Source organism: Notolepis coatsorum (genome assembly GCF_963971535.1).
Source record: "Notolepis coatsorum genome assembly, chromosome: 3".
NCBI lineage: Eukaryota > Metazoa > Chordata > Actinopteri > Aulopiformes > Paralepididae > Notolepis > Notolepis coatsorum.
In genome coordinates, this window is record NC_140167.1 from 105,384,341 (window position 1) to 105,398,652 (window position 14,312).

A 14,312-nucleotide genomic window follows, 5' to 3' on the forward strand; every position below is an offset into this window, starting at 1 on the left:
GTACAGTCATTTACCTAGTATGGTTTTGTCAATAGTTCAATGTACAATTGTGTTTGTTTGTACAGTGTCTCCCCCCCCCCCCCCTCAATGTACAGTGTTACTTGTTTATACAGTATGCCCCCCGCCCCCCCCCAACCACCTCCAATGTAAATTACCCAGTATGGTTGTCAATATCCCAATGTACCCAACCCCCCCCACCCAACCTCCAATGTACAGTTTCTACGTCAAATGTATATACTCCCTTTTCTTGACTCCTTCTGTATCACAAACAGTACTGTATTTGCAAATCTGGTATGTCATAAATGTATAGATGTAGCAGTACTGACTATCTGTATGTCATGTATGTCATATATGTCTATATGAATTGAAAATGGGGGACCCTGATGGAAACAAGACAAACGTCTTTCTCAGGTCTGCATCCCCTTAACAATTGTATGTATTGAGCCGTACTGTATTGTACCCATTCTGCAATCTGTTAAATAAAGTTTTCATTCATTCATTCATTCAAACATGGGTTTAAAGTCTCGCCGTCATTTCCCTGCTCAGTTGAGGGCTGTAGTCTGGCTGTTGCAAAAGTGGTGGGGTCTCCGAGCGTTAAATCTGCGGCAAGGATGAACGGCGGTGTCGTAATCTTTGTGGACGATTTGATTAAAGTAAATAAACTCATCATAGACGGGCTGGTAATACATGACACGTTCGTATCGGTGATGCCGCTCACGACACCTGCGAAAAAGGTGACGTTGGCGAATGTTCCCCCGTTGATAGGCGATGAGCTTATCTTGAGGGAACTCGCCAGATATGGGAAAATCGTATCTCCATTAAAGAAAATGTCTTCAGGTTGTAAAGCACCTGAGTTACAACATGTGGTGTCTCATAGGAGGCAGACGTTCATTATCATGAACAAACGTGGGGAGGAGTTGGATATTAATTTTAAAGTGGTAGTGGACGGTTTTGAGTATGTCATATTTGCTACAACACAGAACATGAAGTGTTTTGGTTGCGGTAAAGAGGGGCATGTAAGAAAGGCCTGTCCAGGAGAGGGGCCTAGCACGGGGATAAATGATGGGAAGAATGTAACAAAGAAAGGAAAAACAGCTTGGGGTTTGGATCAAGGTGTTGAGGGGGGTGGAGAAAAGGGGAAGAGGGGTGGTGGAGAGGCTGCTGAAAAAGATATTGTATCAGATAGGAGTGATCAAAACGAGGAAGGCAAGACAGGAGGCGCAGTACAAGGAAAAGATGGCAGGGATGAAAATGAGGGGGGGGGGGTGTTGTGGTAGAAAAGGTTAAAGAGGATGGAGGTGAAAGTGGGGTGGAGGGTGAGGATGGAGTTGATCTGCAAGGACAGGGTGGAGGGGCTTGTGTCAGTAAGGGCACAATAAGTAGCCAGGAGGAAAGTGGACCTGTTGATGGAACAGAGTCAAAGGACACAGGTGGGGGGGTCAGAGTGGAGGAAGTGGCGGTAGAGGATATTGACATGGAGGAGGAGGAAAACAAGCTGAAGGTCATTCGGCAGAAGAGAAAGTCAGAAGAAGACAGGTTGCCGAGCTCGCAAGCTAAGAAGGCGGATGTGAAAGAAGTAATAAGTAGTACACAGAGTACACAGAATACACAGGAGGGTATAGGGTCGGAGGAAAGCTCTGATGATGAGAATGATTGGAGGAGTGATGCATCTGCTGATACAGGAGGTGCATCTTCCTATACAATGGAGGCAATGAAAACGTTTTTACAGGCAACAAAAAACAGGAAGGGGGTAGAGGTAGCAAAGTTCTTTCCAGATAGGAAGAATTTCATTGTGTCGGCTAAAAAAAATATGAAGTGTAGAGGAGATGGACGTTTTTCTGACAAAGAAATATACAGGTTGAGGAAGCTTGAACAAAAGGTTCAGCAGGACGTCAGAAAGGAAGATGATGATGGGGGGGAATCAGAATAATTTTGTTGTTTTGGTGACATTGTTCACATGGGTGGTTTACTCTCTATTTTGAATGAGCAGTAATTTTAGAGTGGCCACGTTAAATTTGAATGGGGCAAGGGACATAAAGAAAATAGCTCTGTTATATGAAATTATCAAAGTGAAAAGCATTGATGTTATGTTGGTGCAGGAAACGCATAGTGATATGTCAAATGAAACAGAATGGAAGGGTGAGGTGGTTTTAAACTCCCTGACCTCAGTGAGTGGGGGGATTGGCATTTTGTTTTCAAAACGTTTTGTACCATTATCTTATGATATACAGTCGAAAGTGGAGGGGAGGCTAATGGTAGTAAAAGCCACGTTTGAAAGGCATACTATGGTTTTATGTATGCGCCCGTGGTTGGTTCAGAGAGTGCCTTGTTTTTAAATGAGCTCAATGACACTCTGATGAGTTGTAATTCTGATGATTTTTATTTCTGGGTGGTGATTTTAATTGCACTCAGAATAATTTTTTAGACAGAATCACATTGAGCCTCACAGAGAATCACAGAGGATTTAAATCAACTCATAGAAACACATGATCTTGTAGACATTTGGAGACGGCTAAATGACAACAAGAGACAATATACATGGACTCATGTTAGAGAAAATGTAATTTCTCTAGCTAGATTGGATAGGTTTATTGTTTTAAAACATCATTGTGGAGTTGTTAAGATGTGTAAAATTATGCCTGTAGGTTTTTACTGATCATTTGTTGGTTTTAAGTGATGTTTTTATTTCAAGGGTAAAACCAAAGAGTGGCATATTGGCACTTAACTCCACATTACTGTGTGATGTTAATTTTAAGGAGACTTTAATTTTTTTTGGAAAAGGTTTAGGGGTGAAAAACAGGATTTTATGTCCCTGAGGCAGTGGTGGGACTGTGGAAGTTCAGATAAAACAGTTGTGTCAGCAATACACTCTTAAGGGGAGACACTGCAGGTGAATAGGGTAAAAAATTAACTAATAGATATCACAATGAAACTTCCCCAGTTGATTACTTATATTAAGACAAGACTTTTTTGTATTACAAGTTTCTGAAATTGGTATGTTTATATATGCAAATGAGGCATGATCTACTTAAATATGCACTAATTTGCATATAATTCCAGGACAGAAATCTGAACATTGGATAAAGCCATTTTCAAATTATAGTTTCATTTTGTTGACATATTAGAGCCAAAGGTTATTACAGAGGGATTTTGGATATCTCTTTTTATCACTCCATAAATCAGAAAATACTCCATTCAGTCCATTTTATGGTAAATTTCCATATTTCGCCATGTTTTTAGGAATAAAATGTGATATAAATCAGGGGTATGAATGCGATATCAACAAACCCTTCTGTAAATACCTTCAGAACATAGATATGAATAGAACTGGAAGGTTTGGTGTATGTGAGTGCTACTGAAGTGGAGATTTCTGACTCAGAGTATGAGGAAAACTCTTAAAACAAATTTTTGGGAAAACGCCTTCAAAGTTCTGTATTGGTAAAATGCCATACTTTTTTTTTAAACAGATATTTACAAACACAATACCTAATCAAACCATTAGTAATAGACAAAACCTAACCACATGCCTGATAACTGAATAATAATATAATGATGTTATTGAACTGAACAGAACTACACACAGGCTACAAACAGTGTAGTACAGTGTAGTACCCCTAATAGGCAAAACATATTTGAATAGATATCACTATGAAACTTTCCCAATTTGTTATGTACATATAAACTAAGAAAAAATATATTGCAAGTTTTCTGAAATGTATGTTTATATATGCAAATGAGGCACTTCCCCATTAAATATGTGCAAATGTATGGATGCAATAAGGCAAAATGATGTAAAATAAACAACCAAATGTGTGTTATTGACGTTTTATTGTCACTAGTTTCATAGAAGACATGTTTAGGAAGCAAAATATAACAAAATCTCAAAATCAACAAAAAAAGTATACAGTATTTGACTATTCACCTGCAGTGTCTCGCCTTAATGTCACACGGGACATTACAAGGTCAATGAGGGATCTAGAGGCTGAGATTGAGGGCCTTCAGAATATGTTTGAGTCCACATGGAGTCAAGGATATTTTGAAGTCCTAAAATCCAAAAAAAAGTATGCTTAAAGATCTGCTAGGCATACAAGCACAGGGAGCATTGGTTCGGTCGAGGTTCCAAAGTGCTAATTTGATGGATGCACCTTCCAGTTTTTTTTTTGGTATGGAAAAGAAAAATGGACATAGCCGATTTCTGCACACTCTGCGTACGGCTGAAGGACGAGAGCTAATAGAGGATAGAGAGATTCGTCAGGAAGCAGTGAAGTTTTATTCACAGTTGTATAAAAGTGAATATAAAGAGAATGAACCGCTGTTTGATTATTTTTGCGAGGGTCTTCCGAAGATCTCTGATGAAGAGAATACCGGTCTCGGGGAACCTCTGGGTCTGAATGAACTGTCCACTGCACTGCAGGGAAGGATTGGAGGGGGGGGAAAAGCCCCTGGCATTGATGGACTGACCATTGAGTTTTATAAAGCTTTCTGGGAGGAGATGGGTGAAGATCTGCTGGAGGTGCTCAATGAGAGTTTTGAGGACATGTCCTTGCCTTGAGCTGCAGGAGAGCTGTGATAACTTTGTTACCCAAAAAAAGGAGATCTACAAGACATTAAGAACTGGAGGCCTGTTGAGATTCTCTGTTCGGATTACAAGCTCCTGTCGAAAGCCTCAGGGGAGGTGATTGGGGAAATCGTCCATAAAGATCAGACATACTGTGTGCCTGGCAGATCTATTACAGACAATGTGTCTCTAATTAGGGATGTTTTGGATGTCTCTAGTTCATTAGGTTTAGATGTTGGTTTTATTTCACTGGACCAAGAAAAAGCATTTGACAGGGTTGAGCACCTCTATCTTTGGAAGATTTTGGAGAGCGTTTTGGTCTCAGCCCGGGTCTTATAGCGATGATCAAAGTGTTGTACCAAGACATTAAGAGTGTATTGAAGATCAATGGGGGGTTTGAGTGCTCCGTTCAGTGTAGAACGTGGGGGTCAGGCAACGGTGTCCATTGTCAGGAATGTTGTACGCTATTTCCATTGAACCTCTACTGCATAAGATACAGGCTGAAATCTGCGGTCTGATTTTACCAGGTTTTAAAAATGCACAGATATTATCTGCATAATTATGCTGATGATGTTTTAATCCTGGTTACAGAACCAAGAAGATGTTCATGTTCTAGGGGAATGTGTTAGTGATTTTAGTTTTTTAACAATGGCAAGGGTAAATTGGAAAAAGAGCGAGGCATTAGCAGTGGGGAGGTGGTCTGGTGGTTTATCAGTCTTGTCAGGGGGCTTAATATGGAAAAAAGGAGGTATCAAATATCTGGGAATTTTTTTTTAAGGTGATGAGGCAACAGTACAAAATAATTGGGAAGGGCTAATAGAAAAGATGAAAGGAAGATTAGATAAATGGAAGTGGTTGTTACCAAAGATGTCCTTTAGAGGAAGAGTTTTGATAATAAACAACCTGGTAGCTTCTGCATTATGGCATCGTTTAGCTTGTATGGAGCCACCTAGTGGTTTGATAAAAAGCTTGCAAGCCATTTTTGTGGATTTTTTTTGGGACAAGTTACACTGGGTACCTCAAGTTGTTCTTTTTTTTGCCTAAGGATGAGGGGGGGGGGGGCAGGGGTTAATACACATAGAGAGTAGAATGGCAACCTTCCGTCTTCAGTTTGTACAAAAGTACCTCACTTATGCAGGCAACATTGGAGAAATGTTTGGAGAAATGTTGCAAGTGTCATTTTAAGGAGGGTAAATGGGTTTGGTTTTGATGCTGGTTTGTTTTTAATGGATGGTCATTTGTTAAATTTGTCAGAATTGTCTCCATTCTACAAAGGGGTTTTTAAAGCATGGAATTTATTTAAAAGAAAGTGTCTGAACCTGCTCTTTCAGTGCATTGGTTGTTGGAGGAACCTCTTGTTGGTGGGGCAAGATTGGACATTACGGACAGTTCAACACCAGGACTCAGACACATACTGAGCAAAAACGGAATACTCACGCTGGGGGAAATTGTGGATTGTAGCTGGGCCAAGGTTAGAGGATGGACATGCTGTGGCTAAACTGCTGGGTCTGAATTCAGTTCGACAAATGGATTATATTTTAAAACGGTGGGCTGAAAGACTGTCTTTGGAAGATTTCAAACTTTTGAGGATGTACTGTGCGGGGGGAGGAGATCCCAGATGAAAAGGACCCTTTTCCAGAGGTGGAACTTTATACAGATGTTAATGGTTGTTCTGGGCACCTTTTGGACGAAACATGTTCGAAAGGACTGGATATTTATATACTGTCGGTGGTAAAGTTATTTACAAATGTTGTGTCAAAGCTCTCAACGCGGGCACGCTAAATGGAAAAGAGGACTCTGTGTGGAGAAAACATTTTGAGTGTGGACTATGTTTTAAATCCAGGATGGAGAGCCTTGTATAGAACTCCCATAAAAAAAAAGAACTGGGGATTTACAGTGGAGGATTCTCCATGGAGCTGTTGCTGTAAACGCTTTTATTTCGGTTGTGAATCCTAATGTATCAAATTAATGTCCTTTCTGTGGTATCGTGGAAAATATTTTCCATTGTTTTTTTAGAGTGTGGGAGGCTTGAGCTCTTATTTGATACATTAAGAATCCTGTTTTTGTCTCTTAACGAGGAGTGGTCCAAGGCTGTTTTTATATTTGGAGCTGGGTACAGGAGAAGCAATGCGTTTAAGTGGAAACTGTTACATTTCCTGTTGGGTGAAGCAAAAATGGCAATTTATCTTACAAGGAAAAGTAAAATCGAGAGTGAGGTGGTTCAGGAGTTGACCAGTGTGTTTTTTACCATTGGTAAGACCAAGGGTCTGGATATATTTTAGATTCTATAAAGAGATGAAAAAATGAAAAATGTAGATACTTTTGTGGAACAGTGGTGTTACGAGGAGGTAATTTGCTCGGTGGTGGATGAGGAGTTGGCATTCTGTGATGTTTTCATGTGAGTGTATCATAGGTATTTTTTGTGGTTTCGTGGTTGTGTTGTTGGAATTTGCAGTTTTTTTTTGTTTTTGTTTTGTTGAGATGTGAGGTATTTTGTTTTTGATTGTATACATTGTAGTATTGGTGTGTAAATAAATAAAGTTTTTTATAAAATCAAAAAAATCTCTCTCTCTCTCTCTCTCTCCCCCCCCCCCTCTCTCTCTCTCTCTCTCTCTCTCTCTCTCTCTCTCTCTCTCTCTCTCTCTCTGTCTCTCTCTCTCTCTCTCTCTCTCTCTCTCTCTCTCTCTCTCTCTCTCTGTTGGGTATATTGCGCCTATTGAAACTATCTGCACATAAACAAGGTTATGTGAAGCAGATTGTTCGTTATCTATTTGTTGTCAACGTATCGCACCATGGAGGACAAGACAGAGGGGAGGGGGGGTCATGTGACAGACTACTGAGACAATGTATGGAGGAAAGACAGCATGCTGTTCAGAGAGTGCCTGAGTGACACTAGAGGGTGAAAAACATTTAGAATAGAGTTATCTCTCTCTCTCTCTCTCTCTCTCTCTCTCTCTCTCTCTCTCTTCTCTCTCTCTCTCTCTCTCTCTCTCTCTCTCTCTCTCTGTGCGCATGCGTGTGTATCGGAGCGAGTGTGTTTGGAGCGGGCAGGTTTGACTGATTGATTGATTGATTGATTGAAAACTTTATTAACAGATTGCAGAATGGGTACAATACAGTACAGCTCAATACACACAATTGTTAAGGGGATGCAGACCAGAGAAAGACTTTCGTCTTGTTTCCACCAGGGTCCCCCATTTTCAATTCATCAGGACATATATGACATACATGACATACAGATAGTCAGTACTGCTACATCTATACATTTATGACATACCAGATTTGCAAATACAGTACTGTTTGTGATACAGAAGGAGTCAAGAAAAGGGAGTATATACATTTGACGTAGAAACTGTACATTGGAGGAGGTTGGGTGGGGGGGGTTGGGTACACTGGGATATTGACAACCATACTGGGTAATTTACATTGGAGGTGGTTGGGGGGGGGGGGGGGGGCACACTGTATAAGCAAGCAAAACTGTACATTGAGGGGGGGGAGACTCTGTACAAACAAACAAAATTGTACATTGGACTATTGACAAAACCATACTAGGTAAATGACTGTACATTGGAGGGGGTTGGGTTAGGATATTTACAGGGGCCAGTGTTGAATTGCAGTCTCCCGTAGGTGTCTCTTGAGAGAGGTTTTGAAAGTGGGTAGTGATCCACATTCCTTTACAGCTTTGGGTAGGGCGTTCCACATTGATGTGGCATAATTGCGAAACGTGTTTAGTCCCTTATTTGAGCCGAATCTGGGTTTAACATGATTTGTGGAGCTCCCTCTGGTGTTGTGATCGTGGTATTCACTGACCTTTGGGAAGTATTTTGCCATGTACATGGGTACCTTGGTCGTGTAGTGTATCTTGTAGACCAGGCCCATTGCAAGTTGCTGTACTCTGTCATCTACTCTAAGCCATCCTAGGTTGTCAAAGTGGGCAGGGGTGAGGTGGGTTCTAGGAGTAAGGTCAAGCAGTAGTCTGACCAGTTTGTTTTGAGATGTTTGTAATTTTGTTTTTAGCGCCTTTGAGGTGCTTTGGTACCATGAGGTGCAAGCATAGTCGTAGTACCCCTGAATGAGTGCTCCTGCCAGAGTCTTCAGGGTATTCTTGTTTACCAGAGAGGAGATCCGGTACAAGAATCGAGTTCGTTGGTTGACTTTTTTTATTACATTGGATGCCATTTTGTCACAGGAGAGATTAGCCTCTAGGATGGAACCCAGGTAGGTAATTTCATCTTTCCTTGTGACAATATTGTCACCCACTGTAACTGAGAAGCCGTCGGTCTTGCTGAGTTTGTTATTTGAACCGAAGAGAATGGACTCTGTTTTGCCCATGTGTAATGATAGTTTGTTATCAGCGAGCCATATGCAGATTCTGCCTAGTTCCGAGCTGAGGGTTTTTTCAACCTGTAACTTGTTCTTGTCAGAGACCAGCAGGGCTGAGTCGTCCGCAAACAGGAACAAGTTGCAGTCACAAGCTGACGACATGTCATTTGCATAAATTAGGAACAGTAGCGGTCCTAGTATGCTTCCTTGTGGAACACCACAGCTCACTGTGAGGGGGGGGGATAGGGTACCGTTTACCTCCACCATCTGTTCCCTCCCCTCAAGGTAGGATTGCATCCAGCTCACTGATAGACTATCAAAACCAATCGCGTGAGTTAAAACTTTCTGAAAGTTATTTTCATCTTCTATCTGTGTGTCTATTATATATGTACGTTTTGTTTGTCTTTTGTCAGTGTTGTTCGTTTAGTGTTTGGTGTGTTTTGGAGCGAGTAGCAGCCACCAGTTCTGCTGGGAGGTATGCCGCCCGCAGCTATGAGTTTGGAGCGTCTGACGCGCAGACACGCTATAAAGCTCTCCCCGGGACTGAATTGCTCCGTAGAAGAGTGCGGGCTTGCGGTCGGGGCTATTGTGGGTCATGATAGCGTGAAATCTGCATCGCGGATGAATAATGCAGTTGTAATTTTTTTTGGATTGTGTAGATAAAGTGAATTTGGTGGTGGAGCAGGGAGTGGTAATCCAAGACACGTTTACCCCCGTGTTTCCACTAGTAAGTCCTGCACAAAGAATAATCATTTCCAATGTTCCTCCTTTCATCAGAAATGAGGTCCTGGAAAGGGAACTGGCTAGACACGGACAGATAGTTTCCCCAGTGAAGATGATTTCTCTGGGTTGTAGATCCCCTCTGTTAAAGCATGTGTTATCTTTCAGAAGACAGGTTTTCATGATTTTGAAAAATGAAAAAAGTGATCTGAATTTATCCATGAATTTTAGAGTGGATGACTTTGATTATACTATTTATATAACTTCAGACACGATGAAATGCTTTGGATGTGGGCTGGACGGTCATATGATTAGGTCCTGTCCTACTAGGAGGCCTGGGTCGTCTGATCAAACACCGCCATCACCCAGGGCAGGTCCAAGTGGCTCGAGCACCAACAAGGGTCGAGAGAGAACCTCTGGGAGGAAAGGAACAGGAGAAGGTCTGGTGGAGAAGACAGGACAAGGTGAGAAGGTGCAGGGGGGGGGGAGAGGCCTGGTGGAGGGAGTAGAACAGGGTAAGCAGGTGCAGGAGGAGAGGAGAGGCCTGGTGGAGAAGACAGGACAAGGTGAGAAGGTGCAGGGGGAGGGGGGGGGCCTGGTGGAGAAGACAGGACAGGGTGAGCAGGTGCAGGAGGAGAGGAGAGGCCTGGTGGAGAAGACAGTACAAGGTGAGAAGGTGCAGGGGGAGGGGGGGGCCTGGTGGAGAAGACAGGACAGGGTGAGCAGGTGCAGGAGGAGAGGAGAGGCCTGGTGGAGAAGACAGGACAAGGTGAGAAGGTGCAGGGGGGGTGGACCTGGTAGAGGGGGCAGAACAGGGTGAGAAGGAGGAGGGGGTAGACCTGATAGAGGGGGCAGAACAGGGTGAGCAGGTGCAGGAAGAAAGAGGTTTGGTAGCGGAGGCAGGATTAAATGTGAATTCTAATTGGAAAAAAGTGGAGAAAAAGGGAAGAGCGAAGGCTGTTGAGGAGATCACTGTGGTCGAGGAGGGTGAAGAAGTGGGAGGTCAGAAGACAGGGGTCGGAGGTGAAGAAAGAACCAGATTGGGCAAATGCACTGGATCAGCTGCTGGAGAAGTAGAGTGTAGCATAAATGAGGAGGAAATGGAACTTGATGCTGATATTACTAAAATTTCCCAAAAAAGGAAAACTGAGGTCAGTCAAACTGACTCTAAAGCAAAAAAAGAGTGCCAACCTGAGCAGCAAGTAGACAGTGACAGTGGAGACTCTGACTTCAGTGATGAGGCGGAGTCTCTGCCTCCCACTCAGCCTCAGGCTGACAGCAGGAGGGATGGGTATTCTTTAACTAGAATAAAACGTTTTCTACAGGATACTAAAGGCTCAAGGGCAGTTAAGGTGGAAAGTTTTTTTCCTGATGTAAAGCTATTTGTTGAGTCCGCTAAGTGGCTAATGAAACGCAATGACAAGATTGACGAAGGTTTCTCTGATCAGGAGATTTATCGTTTAAGGAAACATGTCCAAAGGTCAAGATCAAAAATCTCCAATGATGGTTAAGTTATCTGGGCCCCGTTCCCCGTACCTGGTTCAACTAAGTCGATCAAGAGTCACATTATCCAGATTCAGTTAACCCGATGTTCGAAGCCGGGATTTTCCTGTTCCTCGAAGGTGGATTCAGTCTCGTTAACTCGATTCAGACTTGAGACCCAGGATAAATGCGCCCGGCCGCTTCATTTGAAAAGCCAGCACGTATCGATAGCAGAGCTCCTGATTCTCTAGCGGCATTGATTGATTAATTGATTTAAAACTTTATTAACATATTGCAGTACGGCTCAATCGCCTCGCCGACAAGTTAAATGCGTTATCTATAGGCAAATTTTAAGTCCCTCATTACCTCAATCAATCAGATTATATTTATTTAAACTTGCCTGCTGGATTGAATAATCAAATGAGATCTTGCTAGCGAAAATAATTAGTAAAACTGTTATACAGAATAACGATACGGCTCCCTTACCCATTGATTGATGTATGGTCGATCTTTTACTTATCTTCTCTGTGGTGTAACGGGTTCTTCTTTTGACTTTCACGCAGACGACCGGGGTTCGAAACCCAGTCGTCTCCTTCTTTTTGCAATATAGGAATAATTCAATTTGGTGCACGTTGAGAGCTATATAAAGAATGACATCCTCAATGCATGTAGACTTATAATATTTTAACTTAAAACCAGGCTACCTTAAATAACCAGGCTCATTAATATTATATTCCAAAAAATTATATTGGAAACACGGGGTTTCGAACCCCGGTCGCCGGGTTGGCAGGACTGAGCACTACCGCTGAGCCACTGTGCCAGATGGGATAAATTCATTGTTTATACATTAATGAACGAGAGACCCGTGTTTAGAATATTCTTTATTTTGTTGTTGTTGCACCGAGCGAGCGCCACGGTATATAACGTGCATTATTTAGGACAAAGTGAATTTAGTATCAGCATTTTGAGTCTATTTTACATTTCAAAAGACCCCTCTGGAAGAATGGAGCACAAAAACGTAATTCAGAATGGTATAACGCAGATCCTAGACTGTGGGAATAATTTCAGGAAACGCGCTGTCACTCCTTTGCGGGGGCGTGGCGATGGTTGATCCGGCTAACTTGAACTTAAACCCTGCTTTCGACCAGGCTCAAACTTTTGGATCTGTTGTCATGGTGATTTGGAAAATCCAGGTACGGGGAGCCGGAAAGTCCTGCTTAAGTCAGACTTAACCGAAAGTTATCCGGCTAACTCAGTTATCCAGGTACGGGGAACGGGGCCCAGGTCTCCTTTTATTATTTTATGTCCTGCAATTTGGATATTTTATCATGGCATAATTTAAAGTAGGTACCCTAAATTTAAATGGTGCAAGAGATGATGCAAAGAGGTCATCTCTTTATCAATTAATGGATTTAAAAAGTATTGATGTGATGCTTGTCCAAGAGACACACAGTACTGAGGATAATACAGTGGCTTGGAAAAGAGAATGGAATGGAGAAATAGTTTTAAGCCATAACACCAGTACTAGTGGTGGAGTGGGGATTTTATTTTCCAGACAATTTTTGCCACAGTCATGTGAGATTGAGGAGGTTGTAAAGGGACGTCTTTTAAAAGCAAGAGTGTTATATGGGAAGGTGAAATGGTATTTATTGTTGTTTATGCCCCAAATATTGGTTTGGAAAGAATGTGTTTTTTAGATTCTTTGGCTGATGTTATTAAAGGTTGTGATAATGAAGAGTTTTTATTTCTGGGAGGGGATTTTAACTGTACTGTTAACCCCGTTTTAGATAGGAACCATCAAGAGCCTCACTCTGCATCTCGTAGTCGTCTCTCTGGGGTGATTGAGACGTATGAGCTGAGTGATGTGTGGAGACGAATGCAGCAAAAGCAGAGGCAATACACATGGGTTCACACTAGAGATCATTTATTATCATTGGCCAGACTTGATCGGTTTTATTGTTTTAAACACCATTTTAGTGTTTTTAACAATTGTCATATAACCCCTGTTGGTTTTACTGACCATTCTCTTGTGTACTGTTCTGTTTTTATCAAGTGTGTAAAGCCACAAAGTGCTTACTGGCATTTTAATACGTCTCTTTTAACTGATCAAAATTTTGTGGACGCTTTTACTTTCTTATGGAAGGTTCATAAGCAGACAAAGGCCAGTTTTATCTCACTACAGCAGTGGTGGGATGTGGGGAAGTGCAAAATTAAGCAGTTCTGCCAACAGTACACTCTAAATGTTACTAGGGATATCGCCAGGTCTATGAAGGCTCTGGAGATTGATGTGGAGGAGCTTCAAGAGCTAGCAGAATCCACAGGAGATCGAGGCCATATTGGAGCTCTCAAAGTTAAAAAGTCTGCTCTGGCTGACCTGTTAGGTATTTCAGCACAGGGTGCTCTGGTGAGGTCACGTTTCAGAAACATCTCAGAGATGGATGCATCTTCCCGTTTTTTTTCGGTCTGGAGCGCAAGAATGGGCAGAAGAGGCTCATCCACAGCATGCGCTCAGACACAGGTCAGATACTGTCTGAGTCCACTGACATCAGGAGGCATGCTGTGGGTTTTTATAGTAGCCTTTTCCAGTCTGAACTTGGAGAGGAGCAGGAGGAATCTCATGGTTTCTATGAAGGCCTACCAAAGGTAGAGAAAGAGTCCAGTGCAGAGTTGGAGGCGGATGTGTCTCTTGATGAGCTCCATACTGCCCTGCAGAGCATGGAAAATGGGAAAGCTCCGGGTATAGACGGATTACCCGTTGAGTTCTATAAGACCATGTGGGCAGTGTTGGGAGAAGATCTCCTGATGGTGCTCGGAGACAGTCTTATTGGAGGGCAGCTGCCGCTGAGCTGCAGGAGGGCAGTACTCACACTGTTGCCAAAGAAGGGAGACTTAATGGAGATCAGGAACTGGAGACCTGTCTCACTTTTGTGTACAGAATACAAGCTCCTCTCCAAGGTGCTAGCTACCAGGCTGAGAGAGGTAATAGGGCAGGTGATCCATCGTGACCAGACCTATTGTGTGCCTGACAGGTTGGTCAGTGACAATGTGTTTCTGATTCGGGATTTTTTGGACATCTCCAGTGCATTGGGTTTGGAAACTGGTCTTATTTCCATAGATCAGGAAAAAGGCTTTTGACAGGGTTGAACACCAGTACTTGTGGAAAACTCTAGAGGCCTTTGGTTTCAGCCCAGGTCTCATAGCCAAGATCAAGGCCTTGTACAGTAACATT